The sequence below is a fragment of the Wyeomyia smithii genome, chromosome 2 (assembly GCF_029784165.1).
Source record: "Wyeomyia smithii strain HCP4-BCI-WySm-NY-G18 chromosome 2, ASM2978416v1, whole genome shotgun sequence".
NCBI classification, from domain to species: Eukaryota; Metazoa; Arthropoda; class Insecta; order Diptera; family Culicidae; genus Wyeomyia; species Wyeomyia smithii.
The window spans coordinates 115,674,768-115,700,972 of record NC_073695.1 but is presented as its reverse complement, the minus strand read 5'-3'; the positions used below and the strand labels follow the sequence as shown (position 1 = coordinate 115,700,972).

The 26,205-nt window shown below is 41.4% G+C and overlaps 1 protein-coding gene across 2 annotated transcripts in view; it reads left to right on the top strand.

Annotated features, from left to right (window-relative positions):
- The window catches only part of LOC129726125 (protein sister of odd and bowel-like), a 107,229-nt gene that overhangs the window by 53,549 nt on the left and 27,475 nt on the right, over positions 1–26,205 (top strand). The gene's annotated exons all lie outside the window — the stretch shown is intronic.

Below are 26,205 nucleotides of genomic sequence, written 5' to 3'. Positions count from 1 at the left end.
CAGCTCTCATTGTGATGGACAAAATGAAGAAGTGCGTGTTTAAGTGGTGACCAATCGACAATGTGCAAGTTTAGGATTAGAGGCCATTTCTTCAATGTTACATCATTAACGTGCACACCCCTACCTAGGAAGTAGCGATGATGATAAGGACGCTTTTTACGCGCAGCTGGTGTATGCAAACGCTAGCTGCCCAAAACATAACGTTAAATTGTCCTCGGTGACCTCAACGCAGGAAGGTTTGTGGGAAGTTATCAAGTCGGTTCTATGAATTTCCACGCTTAGGCAGATCCTCCCAAAATGTCGCGAATATCGAATCCTCACGCACCACCTTTTCAGTGGCCTCAAAGCTTACGATACTCTCGCTTGTGCAGAGCTCCGGAAAGTTTTGGACGAAAATGGTTTCCCTGCGAAACTGACAAGACTGACCAAGGCCACGATAAATGGTGTACAGTGCTGTGTGAAGATTTCGGGTGCGTTATCCAAGTCCTCGTTTGAAACAAGCAAGGGACTTCGACAAAGTGACGATCTTTCCTGTTTTCCTGATAGGTACGGTCTTTAACATGCGGGGAACGATCCTCAAGAAATCCAGTCAGTGGACCTTGCCGGAACGACGTTCCAGGCGGTTACCAAACAGTACACCAAGCTGAAACGTGAAGCAGAAAATGTTGAATTAAATGTGAAATCGTCGAAGACTTAGCATCTGCTGACAGGGTGAACCGAGCGCAATAGACTCGCACAGGTAGTAGCGTAGCAATCAACGGAGATGAGTTCAAAGTGGTTGACGATTTTGTGTACCTCGGATCATTGTAACGTCAGACAACAACTGCTTGTGGTCCTCGTGGTTCTGTGGTTAGCGATGTCGGCCGGCTAGCTCTCCCACACGGTTGTGATGTCGGGTTTGATTTCCGATCAGGTCGAGGATCTTTTCGAGCTAGGAATTTTCTCGACTCAGCACTGGGGCACGGTGTATCGTTGTACTTATCCTACAACATGCAAAATGTACCAAAACACAATTTCGATAACAAATTCTCTCAACTAATCTAGTTGATCGAAATCGCCTACAGGCTCCTATCCTCAAGGTGTTGTGAGAATGCCAGACAACAATCCCGTAAAAATGATATCCTTCTCGAATCCGGCCGGTACAAGACGTAGAGGCGCGAAACAAGTAGTTGGGCCAAGTAGAGCAAGATCTTGGGTAGGTGGGTTGCTGGAGACAAGTTGCCATGGTTTGTTGGCATAAATTGTAACGTAGGTTAAATCCTGAGGGACATTTCACCAGGAAAGTAAGTAAGTAAGCCATTTGGAGAACTCCATAACCGCTAGGTTACAGAGTCCGCTTTGACAAGCGGGTGGTCGTGGGTTCGAATCTTAGTGGAATCAGGTCATTTGGCTGCCAAAGGACTTCAAAATGGGTTTTGTTTTCAGGCTATTCACCACATACCCTTGCCTAAAACTGAGTTCCTCAGTACTGCCGTGATAAGACATTGTAACGTACATCCATTTGTTAAGTTTTTCAATCACTTTATTCTCTTGATTTTATGCAACGTATAAATAAGTAACATTTAGGAGTTGGATGTAGGTCGAGACTTCATTCGCGTGATGTCAAGACTTATGTCCAATCACGATAAACGCGCATCTCTTTCGTATAGGGCTTGTTGAAAGTAATCACTGTGTTTGTGGCGATGGCTACCATGACATCGAGCATGTTGTTTGGTCGTGTACCGAATTCTGTGGTGTTAGGTCCGAGCTTATAGATTCCCTTCGGGCCCGAGGAAACCACCGAACATACCCGTTAGAGACATTCTGGGAAGCGCTGATCTGCAGTACATGACACAGCTATACTGCTTTCTGACAAATGTTAACATTAAAATTTGAAATCCCTTGTCTACTTGTCAGATTACGGATACAGATATACTATGCTGAAGACACGGATACAAAGAGTCTTCATCCATGCTTACTAGGGTGGGGAATCGTTATATGGAAAAAACGAAATTTGATAGCAGAAAGCCAGAACCAAGTTTTTTTCGTTCTATTTGGGGCCCCAAACAATCCTGAATTTATTGGAAGTCGATTGGTTTTGTCTCTGCTTGGCGCATTGCATTTTAAATTTATATGGAGATTTGTATGGAAAAACCAACTTTTTCCATTCTAAAGAGTTCAAAATGGCTCAAATCATAGGTTTCATGACTTCAAATGGAAGGTTTTTTGATGCCCAACAACTTGGCCGAGAACACTAAAGAGCTAGGGTGTGCCAAAAAAATAATAGAGCTGTTCAAAGTTGAGTATGTCGAAATTTATGTTGCAAATCATTTTTACTGCCAACACTGCCACTGTACTGGCGTCAGTCAGATTTCCATCAAAGGTAACCTCTGAAACACGTTGTAGATTCTATATACGCCTAGAATATTGACCTAAATTTGTTTGCTTGGTCCAGCCGAGTGTATAAAGTGGTTACGACAGGTTACTTCTGATGGGAATCCTACTGACGCCGGTACATTGGTAATGTTGGCAGAAAACAAGATTTTCTGCATTTAAATCGACATACTCAACTTTAAACAACTATAGCTCTTCTTAGGGACATTCTAGCTCTTCAGTGTCTTCTGCAAAGTTGTTAGGCATCTAAAATACTATACTTTAACATAATGTAGTGCATTATTAGAGCATTATTGAGCTCTCTAGAAAGGTAAATGCAAAAAAGTAGGTTTTCCCATATAAATTTTCATGCAAATTTGAAATGCAATGCGCCAAGCGGAGACAAAACCAATCGACTTCAGGTAAGTTTAGGGTTGTTTGGGACCCCAAAAGGAACCAAAAAAACTTGGTTCTGGAAAATCGATCATATTTCCCCACCCTAATGCTTACTCAAATATTTTAAGCCAACAATAAACAAGAATATTATAGCTCTACCAGTTGAAAAACAAAAAGATTTTGAAGTTCCAAAATAGTGTCAAATGAAGTCAAAATTGTATTTCCTTTCCTCTTGCCTTAAATCTCCACTAGCTCGTAGTCGGCCGCGAGAATTAAAATAAGCGCCTCCCTCTTTTTCCTGCTAACGAAGAATTAATACGAATTGTATTTGGCTCAGTAAAACAGAAAATGTATCGTGCCGTGTCAAATAACCTATTTTTTAAACTTAAACTTGAGTAAGTAACATCTAGAAAAAAAACCAACAGATGGGTCTTCGAATAACGAATTGGCATAAAAACCCCATATTAGAAAACATGGCGTTTACGTCACTTTGTTATCTCACGGTAGAGAACCTCTGTTGACTCTCCTCCTAACAAAAATAATGTCCCTCTTTTAATAAAACTGGTATGAGTAACGTATGAAAGTTCTCAATTGTGATTAGGCGATATTGGTATAGGATGGAAAACACCTGGCCAATATCACAATAGATCAAATTTCTTTGGTCGCAGTGATGGGTCCGCACAGGAACAAAAGTAAGTCATACCGCGAAGTTAGTTACGAAACTTTAATAAAACATCATACTTAAGTGAATTAACTCCAAACAACAAACATCAAGACGGATTGAACTACTAGCATACACTTGTCCAGGAAAAATGTCCAGGTGGATATCAATTAAACCAGTTCGAACCACTATTGCCTTACAAGCTAATAACTTCCGCTAAAAATTAAGAATAAAGCAACATAATACGTGTATAATTACGACACATATTAAGACTGATGCTACTATTCTAATCATCAATAACTTAAAATACCTAATTTAGCTGAATTATAAGTTTGTCAGTACGAAAGTAGCCGTCATTGTCATCTAACACCAACTGGTACCTACAGAGAAAAACTCCAATTACTGACTGTTTCACACAAAATTCGTCTTCAATTACTAGCAATTCTTCCGCCGATGGAATCTGTTTCTAGCTGCATTGACCTTCCTGTATCTATCCTGTATGAATCCTGGTCGTCTCTATTGAAGCACTTTATTTTCTATAACTAAAAATTCAACATGCAACAGCAGTAAATCAGATACCAGGCGTTTCCATTTGGTTTCTTCCAGGCGTGCTTCCGACATGGGCATAGCAAGCACTTGAAATGGGAGGTAACCATTTTAATACTGTTGAAGCAAAATTGAAATTGATTGTTTAAAAAGGTTTATCAAATATATTTAAATTTTATGTGTGTTGGGTCGAGCAGTAATGAAATTGTAGAACGCCTTTTTTTACTGTCCTATGTTTCGTTACTAATCAGTGACTTCTTCAGTCGGGCCCTTAAAAATAAAATCGTTCTATATTTTTAAGTCTGTCAGCCGAATATACACCCAAAGCACGTAACATTTCAATAGTCGAACAATTCATAACAATTCTATTTTTATTAACAAATGATTGAAACTAGAAAAAAATTTAAAAATGTAAAAGGCATGACAAGCCATTGAATCAAATCACTAAAATTCTGCACTAATCTAAAGATGTAGAAAGGATTGCGTCACCCTCCTCTCATGAGCATTTTTGACTACCGCTATGGCTTCCGAATGTTCAAACGTAATAATGCTGCAGAAGGAAATTTTGTTTGTTACCACAAAATTTATCAGCATCGAACTGCTAGAGTAAGATGGCAAAGAAGGGCTATGTCTTCCAATAATGAATGCATTTCTTCCTTTGAATTCATTAGCTTTGTATTTTTTTTTTTGTTCATATATAATTTATTTGACACGGCACAAATACAATTTAATGTTTAACGGCGCCAATTATATCTAGTAGCTTACTTTCTAAAGTATCTTAATAACTAAAAGCAAATTTTTTATCCTCGCTGCCGACTACGAGCTAAAACTAAATCTAACTTAAAGCTATAAAATTTTGCATTAAAAGCACTGGTTTACTGTATGATGGTTTTCATTGCCATGGGGAAGCAGCATATTAAATTTGTTCCGCTGCTGGGCCAAGACATTACGGACTGGCATATTGGGTTGTCTCCCTCGGGCCTTGAGAGTATCGTGCGGGTCTGATTGCTGTTTCCGGATCCGGGGTCTTAACGTGTTCTTGTCGTTAGGTTGGATGTAGGCGGAAGGGGATAGGACTAAACTGGGGCGTGGATGGATTTCAGGAAAACGTATATAAGGGACATGTAGGATAGGTCACGGCTCGCCAAGACATCACGAACAGGAACAGCCGGCTGCCTACCTTCGGCCTGCAGGGAAGCTATTAATTTAGACCTGGCGTCACGGTGTACAGGGCATGACCAAACAACGTGCTCTATGTCGTGATAACCTTCACCACAGGCACAGACACCACTCTCTCCGAGCCCAACACGACGGAGATGCGCGTCAAATCTATAGTGATTGGACATAAGCCGGGACATCACGCAAATGAAATCCCGACCTACATCCAACCCCTTGAACCACGGATTCGTCGACACCTTGGGGATTATGGAATGTAACCACCTTCCCAGTTCCCCTCTGGTCCAAGCATTTTGCCAACTGATGATCGTATTCTGACGTACAAATGAGAAAAATTCATTAAAGGCAATTGGTTTTTCATAAATTCCACTGTTTGTTGCGCCCACCTTAGCCAAAGAGTCCGCTTTCTCATTGCCCGGTATCGAGCAGTGAGAAGGGACCCACGCTAAGGTAATCTGAAACGATTTTTCGGATAAAGCACTCAGATGTTCCCGTATTTTCCCCAGAAAATACGGAGAGTGCTTAACATCTTTCATCGATCGGAGAGCCTCAATGGAACTGAGACTGTCCGTAAAGATGAAATAATGGTCCGTGGGCATTTTTTCGATAATCCCTAGGGTGTACTGAATTGCAGCCAATTCTGCGACGTAAACAGAAGCAGGATTATCGAGCTTATGGGAGACGGTTAAATTGTTATTGAAAATACCGAAGCCAGTGGACCCATCAAGAAGTGATCCGTCAGTGTAGAACATTTTGTCGCAGTTGATGTTTCGATATTTATTGGAAAAAAATTTGGGGATCTGCTGCACGCGTAAATGATCCGGGATTCCACGAGTTTCTTCTATCATGGATGTATCGAAAAACACAGTGGAATCAGAAGTATTTGATAAGTTGACACGATTTGGAATATTCGAAGAAGGGTTTATATTTTGGGACATGTGATTGAAATACAATGTCATAAAACGGGTTTGAGAATTAAGTTCGATTAACCTTTCAAAATTTTCAATCACAGGACGGTTCGAGACCTCACATTTGATAAAAATGCGAGAAGACAGGCTCCAGAAGCGGTTTTTCAATGGTAGTACTCCAGCTAAGACCTCCAAACTCATCGTATGGGTCGATTGCATGCAACCCAAGGCGATACGCAAACAACGATATTGTATTCGCTCCAGTTTGATCAAATGTGTGTTTGCTGCGGAGCGAAAGCAGAAACACCCGTACTCAATAACTGACAATATCGTTGTTTGGTAAAGCCTCATAAGGTCTCCTTGATGGGCTCCCCACCATTGTCCGGTTATTGTACGGAGAGAATTCACTCTTTGTTGACATTTTTTCATCAGATACCTCACGTGTCAACCCCAGGTGCCTTTAGAGTCGAACCAGACACCAAGATATTTGTGTACCAAAACCTGAGAAATCGTTTTACTTATTAATTGTGTTTGAAGCTGAGCAGGTTCATGCTTCCTAGAAAAAAACTACTATCTCAGTCATCTCCGGAGAGAATTCGATACCTAGCTGTAAAGCCCAAGCAGACAAATTGTCCAAGGTATCTTGCAATGGTCCTTGCAAATCGGCAGCTTTGGCTCCTGTAACAGAGATTACACTGTCGTCTGCAAGTTGTCTTATCGTGCATGAATTTGCCAGACATTCGTCGATGTCATTTACATAAAAATTGTAGAGAAGAAGGCTTAAACATGAGCCCTGGGGAAGACCCATGTAGCTAATGCGAAAAGTTGCCAAATCGCCGTGCGTAGAATGCATGTGCTTTTCGGACAACAAATTGTGCAAAAAATTGTTCAAAATTGGAGAAAACCCTTGTCGGTGAAGTTTACCCGAAAGAATGTCAATAGAAACGGAATCAAAAGCCCCCTTAATGTCCAAGAACGCAGACGCCATTTGTTCTTTGCGAGCATACGCCAGCTGAATATCTGTTGAAAGCAACGCAAGACAATCATTCGTCCCTTTGGCACGGCGGAAGCCAAATTGAGTATCTGATAGTAGACCATTTGATTCGACCCAATGGTCTAAACGACGGAGTATCATTTTTTCCATCAATTTCCGGATACAGGATAGCATTGCAATTGGCCTATAAGAGTTGTGATTAAAAGCTGGTTTCCCTAGTTTTTGGATGGCGATCACCTTCACTTGCCTCCAATCCTGCGGTACAATGTTTTGCTCCAGGAACTTATTGAACAAGTTTAACAAGCGCCTCTTGGCATTGCCGGATAGATTCTTCAACAAGTTGAATTTGATTCTATCTAACCCAGGCGCGTTATTGTTACAGGACAGGAGGGCAACTGAAAATTCTGCCATCGTAAAAGGTGATTCTATTGCGTCGTGACCCGAAGACGTATCGCGAACAAAGTTTTGCGCAGGAACAGTGTCCGGACATACTTTCCTGGCAAAATCAAATATCCACCGACTTGAAGACTCCTCGCTTTCGTTGACCATTACGCGATTCCGCATTCTTCGGGCTGTGTTCCAAAGAGTGCTCATCGATGTCTCCCTCGACGTCTCGTTCACGAACCGACGCCAATATCCGCGTTTCTTTGCTTTAGCCAGGCTTTTAAGCTTGGTATTAAGCTCCGAATACCGTATCGTATCGTAGTCGTCGGGTATACCTCCCTTCTGGAAGGCCAAAATCGCGTCGGATCTTTGCGTGTAGACATCGGAGCACTCTTTGTCCCACCCAGAGTTGGAGGCCGCTCTTTGATCGTTACGCCGGGATATTTCTTTGTTTGGGCTTGCAACGCGGCGTCGAGGATTAAGCCCACGAGGAGGTTGTATTCTTCAAGTGGTGGATGATGATGAATCGACTCGACCGCTTTTGAAATCATTTCCTCGTATAACTTCCAATCGACATTTCGTGTGAGGTCATACGGAATGTCAATTGGTCGCATGCGGGTTGACCCGTTAGTAATTGAAATAAGAATAGGCAAATGGTCGCTACCGTGGGGATCGAGAATTACCTTCCATGTGCAATCCAACCGTAGCGACGTCGAACATAAGGATAGATCCAAAGCGCTTGGGCGCGCTGGAGGTTTCGGGATACGTGTCATTTCACCGTTGTTCAAAATAGTCATATCGAAGTCATCGCAAAGGTTATAGATTAAAGAGGAGCGGTTATCATTGTAGGGGGAACCCCAAGCCACACCATGAGAGTTGAAGTCTCCCGAAATCAAACGTGGCGAGGGAAGAAGTTCTATTAAATCAAAGAGCAACCGTTGCCCAACCTGTGCTATGGGAGGAATATATATTGAGGCAATACAAAGCTCTTTACCTTGTATTGTCATTTGACATGCGACAACTTCGATGCCTGGAATCGAGGGGAGGTTAATACGATAGAAAGAATAGCACTTTTTAATCCCTAGAAGTACTCATCCATATGGGGTGTCTCGATCAAGGCGAATAATATTAAAATCTTGGAAGTTGAGATCAATATTTGAAGTAAGCCAAGTTTCACAAAGGGAAAATGCATCGCATTTGTTTCTATTTATTAAAACTTTAAATGAATCCATTTTTGGTAAAATACTTCTACAATTCCACTGTAAGACAGAGATAGAATCCTTCGTATGGGCAGATGAATTAGGCATCGAAGGATACAATCGCTGCAAGGAGGGGCCATTGGGCAGTCAACTGCTTCAAAAATGATCTAACTGTTGGGAGGAATGCTGTAAGAAAAACTTTAATTGGATCGGGTATATTGAAATTTTCAAAAATCCAGTCCACAATGTCAGAGAATTTCACAAATCCAGAGTTTGTTTCATCAACTGGGTGTGCAAAAAGAACAACTGGGGTTTTTGATGTTCCTGGCAGTGCTGGGAACTCCTTCTGGGACTTTAAATTTGCAAGCCCAGGAGAAGTTTGCTTCGGTTTTTCCGCAGCACTGTTTGGTTTGTTTGTAACTTTCATTTCACTTTGGGAAATCTTAGGACCTTTTCGGGGAAGTTTAGGAGAGGAAATATTTTTCCTCTTTCTAGACGCTGGTGACTCGTCAGAATCGGTTTCATCAGAGGACAACAGATCAAAGGGGTTCGATGTTATGGTAGAAGTGGTCACGGTCTTCTTCAGCATCTCAGCGTAAGATCGCTTTGAACGCTCCTTAAGTGACCGCTTGATTTTATCTCTGCGCTGCATGTACACCGGGCATGTGGAGAGCTCATGCTGATTTTCCCCGCAGTGAATACATTTTTCAGCATTTACACTGTAAGAATCGTCCGCATGAGTTTCTCCACACTTGCTACATCGTGCCTTATTGCAGCAGTAGGCGGCTGTGTGGCCTAGCTGCTTGCAATTGGTGCAATTCATAACACGGGGTACATACAATCGCACAGGCAGACGAACCCATTCGATCGAGACGTGGCTAGGGAGAGCAGATCCGGCAAACGTAACACGAAACGAGTCTGACGGAGTGTACACTTTTGTGCCGTTGACAAGAGACACAGACCGCAATTGCTTGCAATCTATGATCTTCACTTTTACGTCGTGACACAAAGCATTTTTGAAGCAGCCAAAACCGCTTGCCAAGATACACTCGACCGACAGACTCGAATCGGTTATGACACCGTCGATCTCCACGTCTCGTGCGGGTATATAAACGCGATACTCGCGTGTGAAAAGCTCGGAGCGAGCAATAGCGTTGGCCTGTTCCAGGTCGCTGACCACGACACGGAGCTTGTTGGGTCTGACCTTGGAGATTTCGGTCACGGCCTTGTACCCCTCCGTCAGGTTTTTCGAAATCTGCAGGATGTTTAACGGTTTCGATTTCGGTCCTGCTTTTGGCCGAAAGAAAACAGTAAAGCTGCCCTGAGATCCGTCCGGGTAAAGCCTGGGGCGAGAGGGGACTGGAGAATTAACAGATGAAGGGTTGGCAGGAGGGACAGGGTCGGGGGGGTTCGGGGATGGTGGCACGGGAGGCGAGGGATCTACATCCATCGCGCTAAATCTAGCGCACTAGCGCCGACAGAACACGTACCTCTTTACTTCTCCTTTCAGCAGGGTTGGTCGTCCGAACGGTCGAAGCTGCAGCCGTTACAGCCACAGCACCAATACAGCAGCTCCAAAAAGCCACCAGCAGCGAGCTGGGTGTGCGATCACTCAACACAGCGACACAACTCGCTGTCAACTGTTGGCTTCTTCTTTTTCTTCTTTGTGTTGAGATTCTCGTCCACTGCTGTAGCACAAATCACTTAGCAGCGAAATCGGCTTACGCACCAGCAAACAGCCACGATGCGAAAAAGTTGCACAAAGACGGGCGACCTTGAACCTTCACTCGACCAGGCAAACAATGCCAACATTTGCTCACGCGTCTATTGTTTTATATTCTATCGGAGCGATCACCAAACACGTCCGATACTGTTGCGTGTTCGGCACAGAATGATTAGCTTTTTATTGTGTTTGTAGTATTTCGTAGAACTATGAACGCGCTAAAGTAATTTACGTAAAACTGGCTTTTGCTGAAATTTAATTTGTCTTTATGCCTCTATTTTTTATCAACTGTTAAGCAGGTATTAGACGAAGCAAATATTTGCTATTTTTCAATACAGACTTTATTTTGTGCAAATAAAAATCGTACCAAAAATAGCAAATATTTGCGTCGTCTAATACCTGCTTTAAAATCAAGACAGCCACTTTTAAAACGGACAGTTCAAGACAGCCACTTTTAAGCGAACAATAAGTTTTATAGTTATAGTTGACATTTACCAGAATACACCACGAAGAGGTGAACTTCCCTAAAATTTTGTTTCAACAGCACACATGTTCTTAAATATGAAACGTTAAAAATATAAAGTCAATTTGGATATACAGCCGTTTTCTTAATGGAAAAAATAACACCCAATCTTTTAAGAAACACAGCTCTAGGCAATGACTTCTCAATAAAATATATCTAGGTAGTTATAATTAAAACTTGAATGCTTGATTGCATTTTGAAAAACAAATTGTTTTTAAATATTTGAATACATATTCAATCGTATATCTGGTGAAATGCCTTTTTCGTCCCAAATAAATCGCCTGTCCCACAGTGAATCCAACAAGTCAACACATGTGAATCCCAATGGTGTTGGCGGAACACGTATGCCCTGGGATCCGGATACCGACCGTCCATAGAATGAGAAGCGGTTGTAACAATAGTAGTTACAACCCCAACGAAACGCTATCTACCATCCAGTGATAAAATAACATCATGTAGGTACAATCGCACTTCTGTTTCCTCCATAATCAACCACTCTCGCACTTCTCATCCTCATCTTTTTAATGTCAGCTGAGAACGGTAAGGGATTCTGTCTGGTGGACAAATAATAAAGCATTATGTTATGACAAAACTTACTATAAGCGTAGAGTAAATCCATACGGCGCCACCACCGCGTAGGTCTTCACCATCACCAGCATGATTGTCTTATGACGGGGAAATATAGTGTATCATATAACAAGGTACAGAGCAGCACCTCTTCATCGACGTCATATAGTTATTGGGAATCTGATGGAACACTAATGTTAGGTATTATTTCAGGACATGTTTAATGCACCAAATAAATAAAACACAAAAGTACTTTGAGATTGATAAAATTTGGCGCTATTTAGATTATTAGAAATCATAAGCTTATAACTTATTATTTATAAATTATAGCTTATATATTTTCAAATTACAGTTTACATTTTTCAAATAAGGCACGTCTTTCTGTCCTAGAAACTAAATAATTGCGTAGCTAAAAGTAAAAAAGTATTCACAAAATAACCAATAATTTCCTAAGAATGTTGCATCTCGTTGTGCAAAATAACATGTTAAGAATTGGATCATTCTTTAATTACGTTATACACAAACCGATTCTTCCGTTTTGTACCACTTCCATCAGCACACGCAGTGATGAATGGTGCTTTTACGTACACCCTTTTCTTCTGCCCAATGCACGTGTTATAAGTTCTGTACGAACCCGAATTTTTGTACGCGAAGTAGCGTAATAATGGTGATAATTTTCAACAAAACTTTAGCAGCAGCCCGGTCGTAGCCGGAGCAGTGATTTCTTGCGAACAAATAGCTCTCCGTATGGACTAAAGGTATGAACGGTTGTATCCTACCCATACATGCACCATGAATCAAACAGCTCTATGTTACCGGTCCCCTGCCATCCCAGTCATGTTGAAGCCGGCAGCAAGTAGCTGGCGTTGATTTAAACAGTGTTTGCCTGCATCAGCAGATTGTGTCGATTTTGCCTTTACCGTTGGTCCGATTTCGATCCCTCGCCACTGCGGATGGGCAAGGATATTACAGCACACTGCTGTGGAGCTGTAGTTTGGTCTAGTCCTACGAGGCAAGGAATGGAAGCACTTGCCACCACCGTTATCGTGTGGCACATTGTAGTAATTTGACAATAGTTTTTCAATTTGTTGCCATTTTCGGAGTCTTCAGTCGAATTGTGCATTGTTTCATGGAAGAATATGTCCAACGGAATGATTTAGAACTAGGAACAATAGGCACTAGGAATTGATCGCCAGCTAAGGGACAAGCATTGGTATTTTATGAGGTATTACGCCGCCTGTCGCGAATGGTTTTGAGTATGAGAGAATAAATTGGTAACATTTTGCGTCTTTGGCCGAATGTATATTACAGGCATAATGTTGAAATGGTACACCAAATCAATTTACAAATTAATTTCATTTTAAGTTTTTGTAATGTAGGCCGTGAACAGGCATGAGATTGCTTCACTTAGAATTCGGAAATATTGTCAGTTGTAGGCATGGGCGCCACTAAGGAAAATTTCAAATTTTTTTAGGGGGGGGGGTCTATAAATCCGAACTATTGAAATGAAAATCTGCGTCAACATCTACCTCTTTTAACAAAGCTGATTCAATATTGAGCAGAGCTAAGCATGAGAATCGATCCTGCGTGCTGATCTTACAAAGTCACCTTCTTAATAACCTCGAGAAAAATAGTAGGGAATACAATCATTCGGTGAGGAAGTCTAGGGGGGGCTATATACACCCCTGGCCCTCCCATAGTTGCGCCCATGATTGTACGGTAGCGCCCTTAGTGGTCGGATTTGAGGTATTTTGACAACTATTTTTTTGGAAACTATTCTTCTTTCAGTTTCGGCTCGATACATGAAATTTGAAAAAATTTGTGCTAACTGGAAAGGGAAAGAATAAAAATAAATCTGTACACTCACGTTGAGAACCCGACGTACGTGGACCGATTTGAAAATCGCAAAACAATATAGTTAGCGTGAGGTCCAAAAATCGCGCGGAAATCACAACCGAAGCGGACACACTATGAGCGAATTTCAAGAAGCGGGATGAAATAAAAAACGTGCGTGGTTACTTCTAACAAAATTATATTTCTAGCTGTTTCGATGTACAATGTGGGGTTTTTATAGGGAGTTTAACAAAAGAAAGTTGATTCGCATAATGAGAGAGATAAAAATTGTGGATTCTGACGTCATCGATGCAGGGCGAAAACACTCTCGCTCGCGATTGCAGCAAATAGGGTTCGGCTACTCATTATGGCTCTAACATAAACCGCCCACCAAATTACGAGCAGTAATTTCAGGCCCATTTCTTCCTGGCACATATTCGTTGTTATTAAGAGGAAAACGTCGCAGCTTCCTGACGTCTCTGCGGAAAACACCCTTGCCAGTTTTGATCGAGACAACTCGGACACGGCCATCGGTCCCAGGGAAAAGCTCCAGAACACGACCCACCTTCACCTTTCGTTACCTTCAACAAGAAGCACAAAATCTCCTTCTGCGATGTTAGGGGACGATGTTTGCCACTTCGTCAGGCGTTGAAGAGAGAGCACGTACTCGGACTGCCACCGAGCTCGAAAATTCTGGGCGACACGTTGAACGTAGTTCCATCTGGATAGTGAATTTATCTGCTGTTCAAGATGATTAACTTCGGGTAAAGCATCTAGCGGGCGCCCGATTAGAAAATGCGCAGGCGTAAGCGGTTGAGGATCCGTGGGATCATCGGAAATAGCACAGATCGGACGAGAGTTCATGCAGGCCGCTATCTGAGACAGAAGAGTACTCAATTCCTCGAAGGTGTAAGTATAATTACCTCCAATTTTGCTGAGAAATCCTTTTGCCACCTTGATTCCAGCCTCCCATAGGCCACCATGATGAGCCGAACGAGCGGGTATAAAAAGCCATTGCACTCGCTTGTTGACCAAAAAATCGTTCACTTCATCACTGTGTTCGGTTGCATCTATTTGATGGTACAGCTTTCTAAGAAGTCTCGCTCCTGCTCTAAGGTTCGTGGCATTGTCCGAGTACATCTTACTGGGCACTCCGTATCGACTAGTGAAACGCGTAAATGCAGCAATAAATGATGATACACTTAGATCCGAGACAGCCTCCAAATGCACTGCGCGTGTCCCCAAACAAACGAACAAAACGATGTAACCTTTCGAGGATACTGCACCCCGTGTTCTTCGTCCGATGATTTCTACAGGACCAGTGTAGTCGACTCCCGTAATGGAAAATGGGGGAAGTGGCTTCAACCGATCAGCGGGTAATTGTCCAAATTGTTGAGCTATGCGTGCTGGTCGAGATCGATTGCACGTTAAACAATCACGATACACCTTGCGAGCGGCACTAATGCCGCGTAAGATCCAGAACCGTAAACGTGTAGCTGCTAACAGCGACTGAGGGCCACAATGCAATTTCTCCTTGTGCTCGTGAAGCAAAATGAGTGAAGTCAATATCGAGTGCCGGGGTAGCAAGAACGGATGCTTATTGTCATAGCTCAAATCCGATTGCTGCAACCTGCCGCCCACCCTGACGATACCGTTTTTATCTAGGAATGGATCAAGCTGATATAATGAGCTACAACGCTCAACGTTGAGGCCACTTCGCAGTCGGTTGAGTTCTCCTGAAAAATGTTGCTGCTGTATGTGTTGAACGTACTTTTCCAAAGCGGAATCTATCTCATCCGAAGCGAGACGAAGGGAACCACGGTACTCAGGGTGTCCAAAACGGAGCATCCGGGCGGTTACACGAAGTAGAAGCTGAAGATTCGGATAGTACCGGGCCATCATATCATCCAGGAAACGATTGTCGTTTGCAGTCAAACACACCACGGCTGTAGTTCTCTGCTCTCTATCTATCTGCCGTCGCTCATCTGTATTGAGATTGTCGATTGAAGATGATTCGCAATTAATCGTCGTTGCCTCCCAGCTTGGTCCATGCCACCAAAGAGAGTTTGCTTGAAGTTGATCGGGAAATACACCCCGCGATACCAGATCAGCTGGGTTGTCGAGAGTGCCTACGTGAGCCCAGTTGATATAAGGTAGATGTGACGAGATCTCTGCCACGCGATTCGCCACGAAGGTCTTCCGTCTTGCAGCAGCCCCTGCCAGCCATGCTAAAACAACTTTGGAATCGGAGAAGGCCCGAATCTCGTGGAAAGTAGTAGAAGAAAGAGCTTCTCTCACATTTGATATCAGTCGTGCGAGAATGGCTGCTGCACTTAATTCCAATCGGGGTATGGTCATTCTGTTGTTGCCTATTGGTGCCAGTTTCGATTTGGCACAGAGAAGATGGGACGAAGTTCTGTTGTCATCGCTTATGGCTCGGATGTATATGCAAGCACCCATTGCTACGTCGGATGCATCGCAGTAGCCGTGCAGGTAGAGACGAGACCAATTTCGCATGTCGATCACTCTTCGCGGAATCTGAAAAGAGTTGAAAAGCGAAAACTTTTGCACCAAAACTAACCAACCTTTGGTTAACTCACCGGGGGGAGTTGCATCCCAAGCCACCTTCAGCTCCCACATTCGCTGCATTACCAGCTTTGCCTTGACTATAATTGGTGATAGAAGGCCAAGCGGGTCGAAAAGGCTGGCTATTTGCGATAAAATGATTCGCTTTGTGGGCTGAAGGATCTCGGTTGGCTGGTATGAAAAATGGAACTCGTCGCTGCACGGCTGCCACTGCATTCCAAGAGCCTTGATGGTGCTGTTTGGATTCTCATCAATGGGAATTTTCACTTCTAAATCGGCGTCAGGAACCCCTTCTAAAACTTCTGCGCTGTTGGACGCCCACTTCCGGAGATGAAATCCACCGGCAGCAAAAATTTCAGTCAACTGCAGCCGTAAGTTTTTTGCTTCTGCCTCTGACGAAGCACCAGTCAGAATGTCATCGACATAAATGCCTTTTTCCGCTTTCTCTACAGCTACAGGATATTGATGCCGAAACTACTCTAGAAGCTCCTGCACACATTTTGTAGCCAAATATGATGCACTTTTTGTTCCGAAGGTGACGGTATTTAGACGATATTCCTTAATGCATTCCTCATTAGTCCATCTCCACAAGACTTTAAGCAAGTCACGATCATGCTCGTTCAGCCATATCATTCGATACATATGCTTTGCATCGCTTGCGAGAACGATCGGTGGAAAGCGAAATCGAATTAAAATATTGATCAGTGAATCTTGCAAAACAGGACCGCTCATGAGCACATCGTTTAATGAGAGACCACTCGTCGTCTTTGCCGAGGCATCAAAAACGACTCGACATTTGGTGGTCGAACTGGTTGTTTTGAGCACGCAATGATATGGGAGATAAACCGATTTGCTATCTGTGTTGGTATCACTAACGAGTGACATATGCCCAAGATCGATATATTCGCGGATGAACGCATGGTACTCATCTTTCAATTGTTGGTTACGATCGAGTTTTTTCTCTAAGTAGCGAAGTCTTTTCTCAGCAATCTGCTTCGACTCACCTAGTTGGGTGGGATCGCGTAAAAACGGGAGACGAACGACAAACTTTCCTGACTCATCTCGTATAGTATGATCAGAGAAATGTTTTTCACAAAGTTGCTCTTCTTCGGTAAGATGCTGGGAGATACTCTTCAAACTCCCAAAACTTACGTAACTGCTGAGAGAGAGTATCCTCGGTCGAGGCGAGGAGACAGGTCGGAGTGTGAGAGCCATACGAATTATTGGCCTCGTTGTAACGGCCAGCTACTACCCAGCCGAGTTTAGTGTTTTGTAGTGTAGGTAGAGTGCCGTCGGTACTGAGGGTGATTTTACCAGGCTCGAGCAGCTGAAAAAAGAGTTCTATTCCCAGTAGCACTTCTACCTCGCCAGGACGATGAAATAGTGAATCAGCCAGATGAATTGATCCGGGAATAGGCCAATCTACAATGTTTGCAGGCTTGCAAGGAAGCATTTTGGTGTTTTTTTCTAACACCATACACGACGTGGATGTGCGAAAATCGGTGCATCGTGAGGAGATGGTTATATCGGCACATCTGTCAACGTGTGCTGGGGTAGATGAGATGCCTTCGAGGTTCAGGTCGGCTGCTTGCGTTTTGAGACGGAGTTGCCTACACAATTTATCACTGATGAAATTGACTTGGGAAGCACAATCTAAAACGGCACGGCAGGCGTGCGGATGTCCATGGCTATCCAGCACGTTGATAGCGACGGTGGCAAGAAGAACATTCGATGCATCGGGACCGTTTGGTGAGTCGAGGGCCGAAATCAAAGACTGGGCTGAAAGTCCTGGATTTGCCGGGGCCATGACCGCCGGACCGGTGGAGTGTGTGTTTGTGGATGGCATATTCGGGTGCAGTAAAGTGTGATGGAATGAATTGCACTTTCTGCACGTACCTGATTGGCATCTTTCACCGGGATGAACTTTCAGGCAATTGTTGCAAAGTTTCATACGGTTAACGTGAGCGATTCGATCCTCGTGATTCATATGAAGGAACTTACCGCATTGGTATAATTGGTGGTTTTGTTTGTTGCATACGTTGCAGGACGTACTATTAGTGGCAACAAATGCGCTAGCGTTTTTGCATGGAGGTTGAAATTTTGAAGGTTGATTGAAGGGCACATTAGTCTTTATTCTCGGAGGCTGAGAGGACTGAAGAGCGAAACTCCGAGATTCTATAAACTTCAGAAAGCATTGCAGATTGATGTTTTCTTCATCCATTTCGGCTATCTTCTGGCACCACAACTGCTTTGTGTCCGGATCTATCTTTTCGCTGAGAATGTAAAGAAGCCACGTGTCTCGATCTTCCCTATTCATCGCCTGCAAAGCTCTTATAACCTCATCAGATACGTCATGCAATGATCGTAGACCGTATGAAGACGGTGACGTAAGCGTAGGCTGAACCAAGAATCGCTTTATATGTTGATTAGCGATTTCTCGTGGTTTGTCGTAACTGGTTTTTAGCTTGTCCAGCGCAGTTCAATAGTTGCGAAATGATAATGCGAAATCAAGGAAGCCGCTTCACCAGCCAAATTCGTTTTCAGGAAATAGAGCTTCTGACTGTCCTTTAGCATCACATTTTCATGCACTAAACTGTCGAACAAATCGTAGAAAGATTGCCACTCTAGGTAATTGCCACTTAACTTATTTTCAAAGAGCACATTGAGAGTATACAAGCCAAGTGCATCAAATATACGAGATGTTTATATCCTCTCATTAACAGGTATTCTAAACTTTGTTTAAAGAACAAACTTTTGATTTACAAACAAATTTTTGGACCAGCAATGCTTTATGCTGTACCGATCTGGTCAAGTTGCTGTTCAACAAGGAAGAAAACGCTCCAAAGGATTCAGAATAAAATTCTGAAAATGATTTTGAAGCGTCCTCCTTGGTTTGGTACACTCGAATTACATAGACTTACTGGTGTTGAACCATTAGGAGCTATGTCAAATAAAATTATTAACAATTTTCGACAAAAATCGTTGCAATCCTCAATTGCTACGATAAGCTCTCTTTATAGCCAATAAGTTAGCAATTAAGTTAGTTGTAAGTTTACTTCCCCTTTTCTGACAAGTAGGTTTAAATCCCTACGAATGATAAGTCCTAATTGCGAAAGCAAACAAATCCTAATAATGAAAATTACAAATTTCTAACAGTGTTGAGAAGTCACCATTTGTGATTGGACACACATACTCATTATTTACTAATATTTATCATAAATACTTAAGCTACTAACAAATCCCCCCATTAAAAAAAAAATTGCCACTCTAGGTAATTGCCACTGAAGACCGGCATATTCATACGCGGCAACTTTAAGTCAGACAATGGAGTTGCAGCTTCGTTGGGATGGGTGACGGCACTAGCAATGGACGGCGCGGCCATGCTTGTAGACATCATGCGCAGAAATTCTGCCTGTTGATCGGCAAGCTGCTTTATAATGTCAGGCTGGGCAGCACGCTCAGTTGCAGCGTTATCGCGATCTTTCACTGCTTTCAGAATTTTCAACAAACGATTTTTCAATGTAATGTAGTACGATTCAAATCTCGCCTGCTGCTGCACCGCATCTTCATAGGCTTGATCGTCCTCACCAACATCTAGTATTCTCTTATGCACGGCACAAAAAGCAGCCCAAACCTCATTTAGGGCGTCTAGTTCGGTTTGCACATCAACTTCTTCGGCATCTGTGCCTCTTAATTTCTCCAATGCTTCCGAAATACGTTTTAATCGCGGTTCGAGCGATTTTCGTTCGCGGACGAGTTTATCCATCTTTGTGGATTTCGCGCACTTATTGTCCAAAAGTTTTTTTCTACAGATTTTCTCACACTATTGTTCTACACCACTAGATGCCAATTGGCAGAAGCACTCGGGGCCTGTATGGCGGCGACGGGGCCAATTTATGGGCACTAGCGATCACAGAGCACGCGGTTCGCGGCGAAACGTTCGCGATCCGGCTCGAAGGACCATATGTTAGCGTGGATTCCAAAAATCGCGCGGAAATCACAACCGAAGCGGACACACTATGAGCGAATTTCAAGAAGCGGGATGAAATAAAAAACGTGCGTGGTTACTTCTAACAAAATTATATTTCTAGCTGTTTCGATGTACAATGTGGGGTTTTTATAGGGAGTTTAACATAAGAAAGTTGATTCGCATAATGAGAGAGATAAAAATTGTGGATTCTGACGTCATCGATGCAGGGCGAAAACACTCTCGCTCGCGATTGCAGCAAATAGGGTTCGGCTACTCATTATGGCTCTAAAAATATAATTCACCAATTCAACTGTGTATTTATGACTTTTATTTATGACTGTGGATTCATGTGTATTTCATGGTAAACCCAGGACTCTCGGATTGGAATATCGCCAAATATATGGTGCTGTGGTAACGTGACTACAAGGTGGATTCAATCAAAAAGAATATTAAGCCACTTAATTGCCCCCAATGCCGCCCAATCAAAAAGGGCTGGGCAATGGTCAAGAGGAAAATGAAAAAGACTGGAAAGGTGATGCATTATGCAGCATGGATGGCGAGAAATTAGAACAAATTAGCCACTGAGGTGGCGTAGGAGTGTGTGCAGAAAATAATGGCGCGAGTTTCTAAAAAAGTTAACGATTTAATCCCAGGACTGACGGAAATATTTTCTTATATATTTTCTCTGAAGATACTATAAAATACTTTCATTTTGAGACTTACCATGTTTTATAACTCTAAGATATTTTTTTCCTGTGTGGACTCATCACTGCGACCAGAGATTAGATCTATTTTGATATTGCCCAGGTGTTTTCTATACTCCGCACTTCATATTATTGGCAGTATCACTATTGAAGTAAGTGATACGCTGTGCTTGTGTGTAAAGGTCTAAACACAATTGATACGTTGCGGCTGTGTTTGCGGCAAGTTGACAGTTATACCATACATTTTCTGTCAAATTAACGTCAACGCAACGCAAACGTATCCATTGTGCTTGGGGCTTAAGTTTTACCTTTCCGTTTCAAGCTTACTACTCTACTATACCGAGCCTCTGTCCCTCCTAACAATATCGCCTAATTACCCCCTGGAGAGAACTTTCATACGTTACTCACACCAGATTTATTATAACAGGGACTAATTTTTGTTAGAAGGAGAGTCAACAGAGGTACTGTAGAATTCAGATTGAAGGAAAGGTACTTGGTGGAAAGCCTGAGAATAAACCCATGCTAAAGTTCTTTGGCAACCAAATGGCCTGATTCTACTAAGTTTCGAACTCACGACCACCCGCTTACCAAGGCGGACTCTGTAACCTTACGGCTACGGAGCTCCCCCTAACTCTGAGATAGAACTACTTTATTCGTTCTGGATTCTGGATGAACATGTTTTACACCGACGTTGAAGTCCGTCATTTATTTGATTTACAAAGGGGAACTTTTTTTTACTGTTGGGTACATTTTCTACTGCGACCAGTTGTTTGATCTATTGTGGCGAACGTAAACTTAAGAACCAAACACAGCTGAAAGTTATAGGTGGTCACACGATAACGAAACACTTCAGTGCTAACGTTGAAATTAATCAAATGTATACTCTATTACGATGATACAAAACCAAATCAATGATATTTGTTTTTGTTCCAGCAATTCTCGAAAAATATTCAAAACTATGTTACATTTATTTATTGCAACGTTATTTTTCAAATATAATAAATAATAATTCAACTGAAAATTTTGAATACATGTATTAAAAAGTTTGGAAGTAAAAAGATACTGGCTTTTGCTCTACCGATAGTTTATAATCCAGCTCTACACACTTACTCAGCTATTCCTATCCACTTTCTAGATCGAGGCATACGCAGCGATAAAATTAATTTATTACGCAGCAGCCGACGCCAGTTCACAGTCTACATCGGTCATAGTGACCTGTTAGGTAGTTTCTGTTGGATGGTGCCGGAACGATCCCTGCTAGGTGGTTTCTGCTAGCGACGTAAAGTGCAGACCATCGCCAAAAGCCTATTGCTGGACGCAGAATTAAAGAGAGCAGCCAGTTTGCATCCTTAACTTATGAATATTTCATATTTAATCTGCAGAGTTTAATTGCACACATTACCTATTTAAATGGAACATTGCATCGCACAGCTAAGCAACCCTATCTCGTTTCTCTATAGGATACCATCGACCATGAACATTCAGTTGGTCACACATTTTACTCCCATTGCGATGCAGAACCCTCCGGTCCATTCAATGAAGAATCTGCCCTTCTGGAACCTGTAAGGTTTAGTGAAATTATGCTGTATCCTAGGGTGGATTTGAGAAACTCGTCCAAACAAGTGTAGATATCTATAACTAATGTGCGAGTTAACAACTAAAATTGAAAAAAAGCAAAATTTTCTCTTTTTCTTTCTGTTAAAAATGTATTCGATAAATATAATAATAGATTAGAGTTTGCCTGTAAAATCTTGTCAATATATGTATTCATAGTTCAAAGTAATTCCACCCAACACCATATGAGTTCGAACCACACTAGTTTTGGCAAGGTGAGGTTGCTTAGCTTATGTTTGCAATACCTAAATGAGAACAGGTACTGTAGAATTACACCAACGGCTGTCAGCCACCCGACTGGTCAAGATTTTGTGGGCCGCCAGTTTCTCTGTCCGACCGCCCGGACGGGCGTACATGCCATGCCAGCATAACGGGAACCAGCAATTTTCATTCAAATTCGATTTAGCTCGTTAGTGCTGTTGCCTTTTTCCGGTCTTGCGGCTGGCGCTACCATGCAAGCGATGCCCCCGGTTGGTTTCTGTTACAGCTGAGTCCCGATGACCACAGCCGGATCTTTGTTCATGGTCAGGAATGTACACTTGGCAGACGCTTGGTTTGCTCGAACGATGCTTATGCATTTAATTCCATTTCGCTCCAATATTTATTGGCCCAATCCAGTTTAGATCTCTGGTGAGTTCATCTCCAAGCCCAGCATTACGACAGATGAAGGCCGGAAGGAGGATAATTTTAAGTGTATTATTATCGAACATTAATTGCAATTAAAAGAACATTGTAAAGAGCTTTTGAGGCAGTTTAGGATAGACTATGGAACCATTAGCTAACCGTCTAAATACATAAGCGTACATGAGCATGGTTCGCAAGTGATTTTCGCAAACATATCCTGCTACGCAAAGATTTCTGTAACGATAATCTAATAAAATGATATGATTTGTTTGGAGAGATTAAAGATAATATGTTTTGCTTAAGGAATAGAAGCCTCCTAAATTGCAAGCATTACAAAATATGATTCTTCTGAATAACAGCTACTTTTAATGTGTTTTGAACAGTTATCAAATAATGTTATAACAATTAATTTATGATAATCATTCAACTGGAATGTTATCTCACTATCATTTATCCCCCTTCTGATTGAATTGGTCAACGTTCCAAATGACGATTTTGTCTTAAATAACAAAAGAACCAAGTGACAAAACTTTAATTCACCTCCATTTTACATAAACACAAAAACTGTTAAAATTTTACAATTAGTGTCAAATTCAAAGCCATCAGAGAAAAACAAATTGATACACTAAAATACTATAATAAAAAAAACAAATACTGAACAAAATATAAAAATACAAATGTTTAATAAATTTTCGCGTTATTTTCATGAAAATTATTGTAGAGCAGATTGTTTATAAAGTGCTATTATATTTATTATATTTATATTTATACATATAAAAATGATGAAAAACACATCAGATATAAACTCAGATATCGGTACGTTTTCCCATCATAACTCTCTTTCTGCAACTTGATACTGGGGTATCAGAGTTTCGAATTTACTAATATGTTATAAAAGCACTGATGAACTGATTCTATACAATGAAGCTGCTGTACAGACTTCGCATGGCGGGACCCAATTTGGCTTACGATTTCCAATAACTTTGGCACGAAAAGAATAAAAAAAAACTTTTCAAACAACTACTGTTGAAGTACCAAGCGTCATCCTTTATTATAAAAAAAAGCGCACGCATGGTCATTTTTCGGCAATTCGTTAGCATTTATCTACAAAACAGACTTTTTTAGTCATAGTCATTGGAGTTTTCAAATACGTGAGAAAATTCCTTTTTTTCGTATCAAAAAAGTTTTTGTAGAAATTTTGTATAAGGTTTGAAAATGTATATTTATGAGGGTGGGGAATCGTTATATGGAAAAAACGAAACTTGATGGCAGAAAGCCAGAACCAAGTTTTTTTTGTTCTATTTTGGGGCCCCAAACAACCCTGAATTTATTGGAAGTCGATTGGTTTTGTCTCTGCTTGGCGCATTGCATTTAAAATTTATATGGAGATTTGTATGGAAAAACCAACTTTTTTGCATTTTCCGTTCTAAAGAGCTCAAAATGGCTTGAACCATAGGTTTCATGGCTTCAATTGGTAGGTTTTTTGATGCCTAACAACTTGGCCGAAGACATCAAAGAGCTAGGGTGTCCAAAAAAAATACTGGAGCTGTTTAAAGTTGAGTATGTCGAGATTTATGTTGTAAATCATTTTACTGCCAACACTGCCACTGTACTGGCGTCAGTCAGATTTCCATCAGAAGTAACCTCTGAAACACGTTGTAGATTCTACCTACGCCTAGAATATTGACCTAAATTTGTTTGCTTGGTTCAGTTGAGTGTATAAACTCGTTACGACAGGTTACTTCTGATGGGAATCCTATTGACGCCGGTACATTGGTAATGTTGGTTGAAAACAATATTTTCTGCGTTTAAATCGACATACTCAATGTTGAACAGTTATAGCTCTTCTTAGGGACATTCTAGCTCTTCAGTGCCTTCTGCAATGTTGTTAGGCATCTAAAATACTATACTTTTACATAATGATGTGTATTATTAGAGCATTATTGAGCTTTCTAGAAAGGTAAATGCAAAAAAGTAGGTTTTCTCATTTGAATTTCCATACAAATTTGAAATGCAATGCGCCAAGCGGGGACAAAACCAATCGACTTCAGGTAAGTTTAGGGTTGTTTGGGACCCCAAAAGGAACCAAAAAAACTTGGTTCTGGAAAATCGATCACTTTTCCCCACCCTAATATTTATATTGCTCATTTTGGACCACAAGCTTATTTATTAATACTCGAGCAGCACGTTTAAAAAAAGCAATAAATTGCAGATGATTTCTTTGGATCATAGAATGAGGTGATTAAGGTAACCGCTCCTATATTCATCTCAGTACCTATATTCATCTCATCATGCCTTTTTGATCCATTTATCGTTAAATTTTACCATACTTTCAACGTAAAACTTTCAGCCACTTGAGAAAATCGAGAAGCAAATAGATATACTTCAAAAAATTAATAGAAATTTGACGGTAAATTGGACAAATGAGAGAAATAATATGAATATAGGCGCACCAAGCTGTTGAGATGAATAATGGAGCGATTACCCTACATAAATGTTGTTATAAACATTTTTCATTTCTCACATCCCCATTTGTAGGACACAAAAAAATTGGAAATTACAAACTTTTGCTAACATTTCACAATGGTCCAGAATCCATTCTAGAGGGAAATTGGGGTAGCTCTATGCAGAGTCGGATTAGCGATTGTGGGGGCCCGGGGCCCCAAAAATGTCGGGGCCCGTGCCCCCTGGGCCCCCCCTTAAATCCGGCACTGGCTCTGTGAATCAAATAAATTAAATATAAAATATAACACATTTTCAAAAATTTCACCATATAGAGAGTCAAATGTGCCCTTCAAATTGAGACCAAGAGATATTTATTATGGTTTTCCCAAAAGAGAATGACGAAAAAATGAAAAAGGCATACTTTTCGATAAAAAACATCAATAACTTCGAGTAGAACTGAGATATTCACGATGTCAGCATTGCAAATTGTTTCTCCTCAATAGCCCTAAAAGTCGTTCAAGAACAGTTTTCAGGTGAAAATTAAAAAAAAAAAGGTTAGAGCGAAAATGTGTTATTTCAATATGAGTCGGTTATTTTCAAAATTTTATAAAAAAAAAACTTTTTTTACAACATTGGTTGGGTTGATCGCCGTGATCATTTACTTTTCCTTTTGTATTGTTTTTTTTTCGGCTTCTGAACCATTGTGTATTGGTTTATAATTTGGTTTCTGAACTACCACGCACACACGAATTTTTTTTTTAAATGCACCTCCTTAATACTCTATGGACTGAAATGGCAAACATAACAATTAAATTTGGGTGTGAGTGTAGTAGTGATGTTTGAAAGATTTGCTCAACTAATTAAGCTTCACTGATGTAGATCTGATTTATTACCCTAACTGCCCTGTTTGTTATCATTCTCACCTCCCAGTATTCCCTGCAATAACTTCCAGTTCACCGCTGCCTAATTAGATACCGACAGAACGGCTTCCACTTTTAAT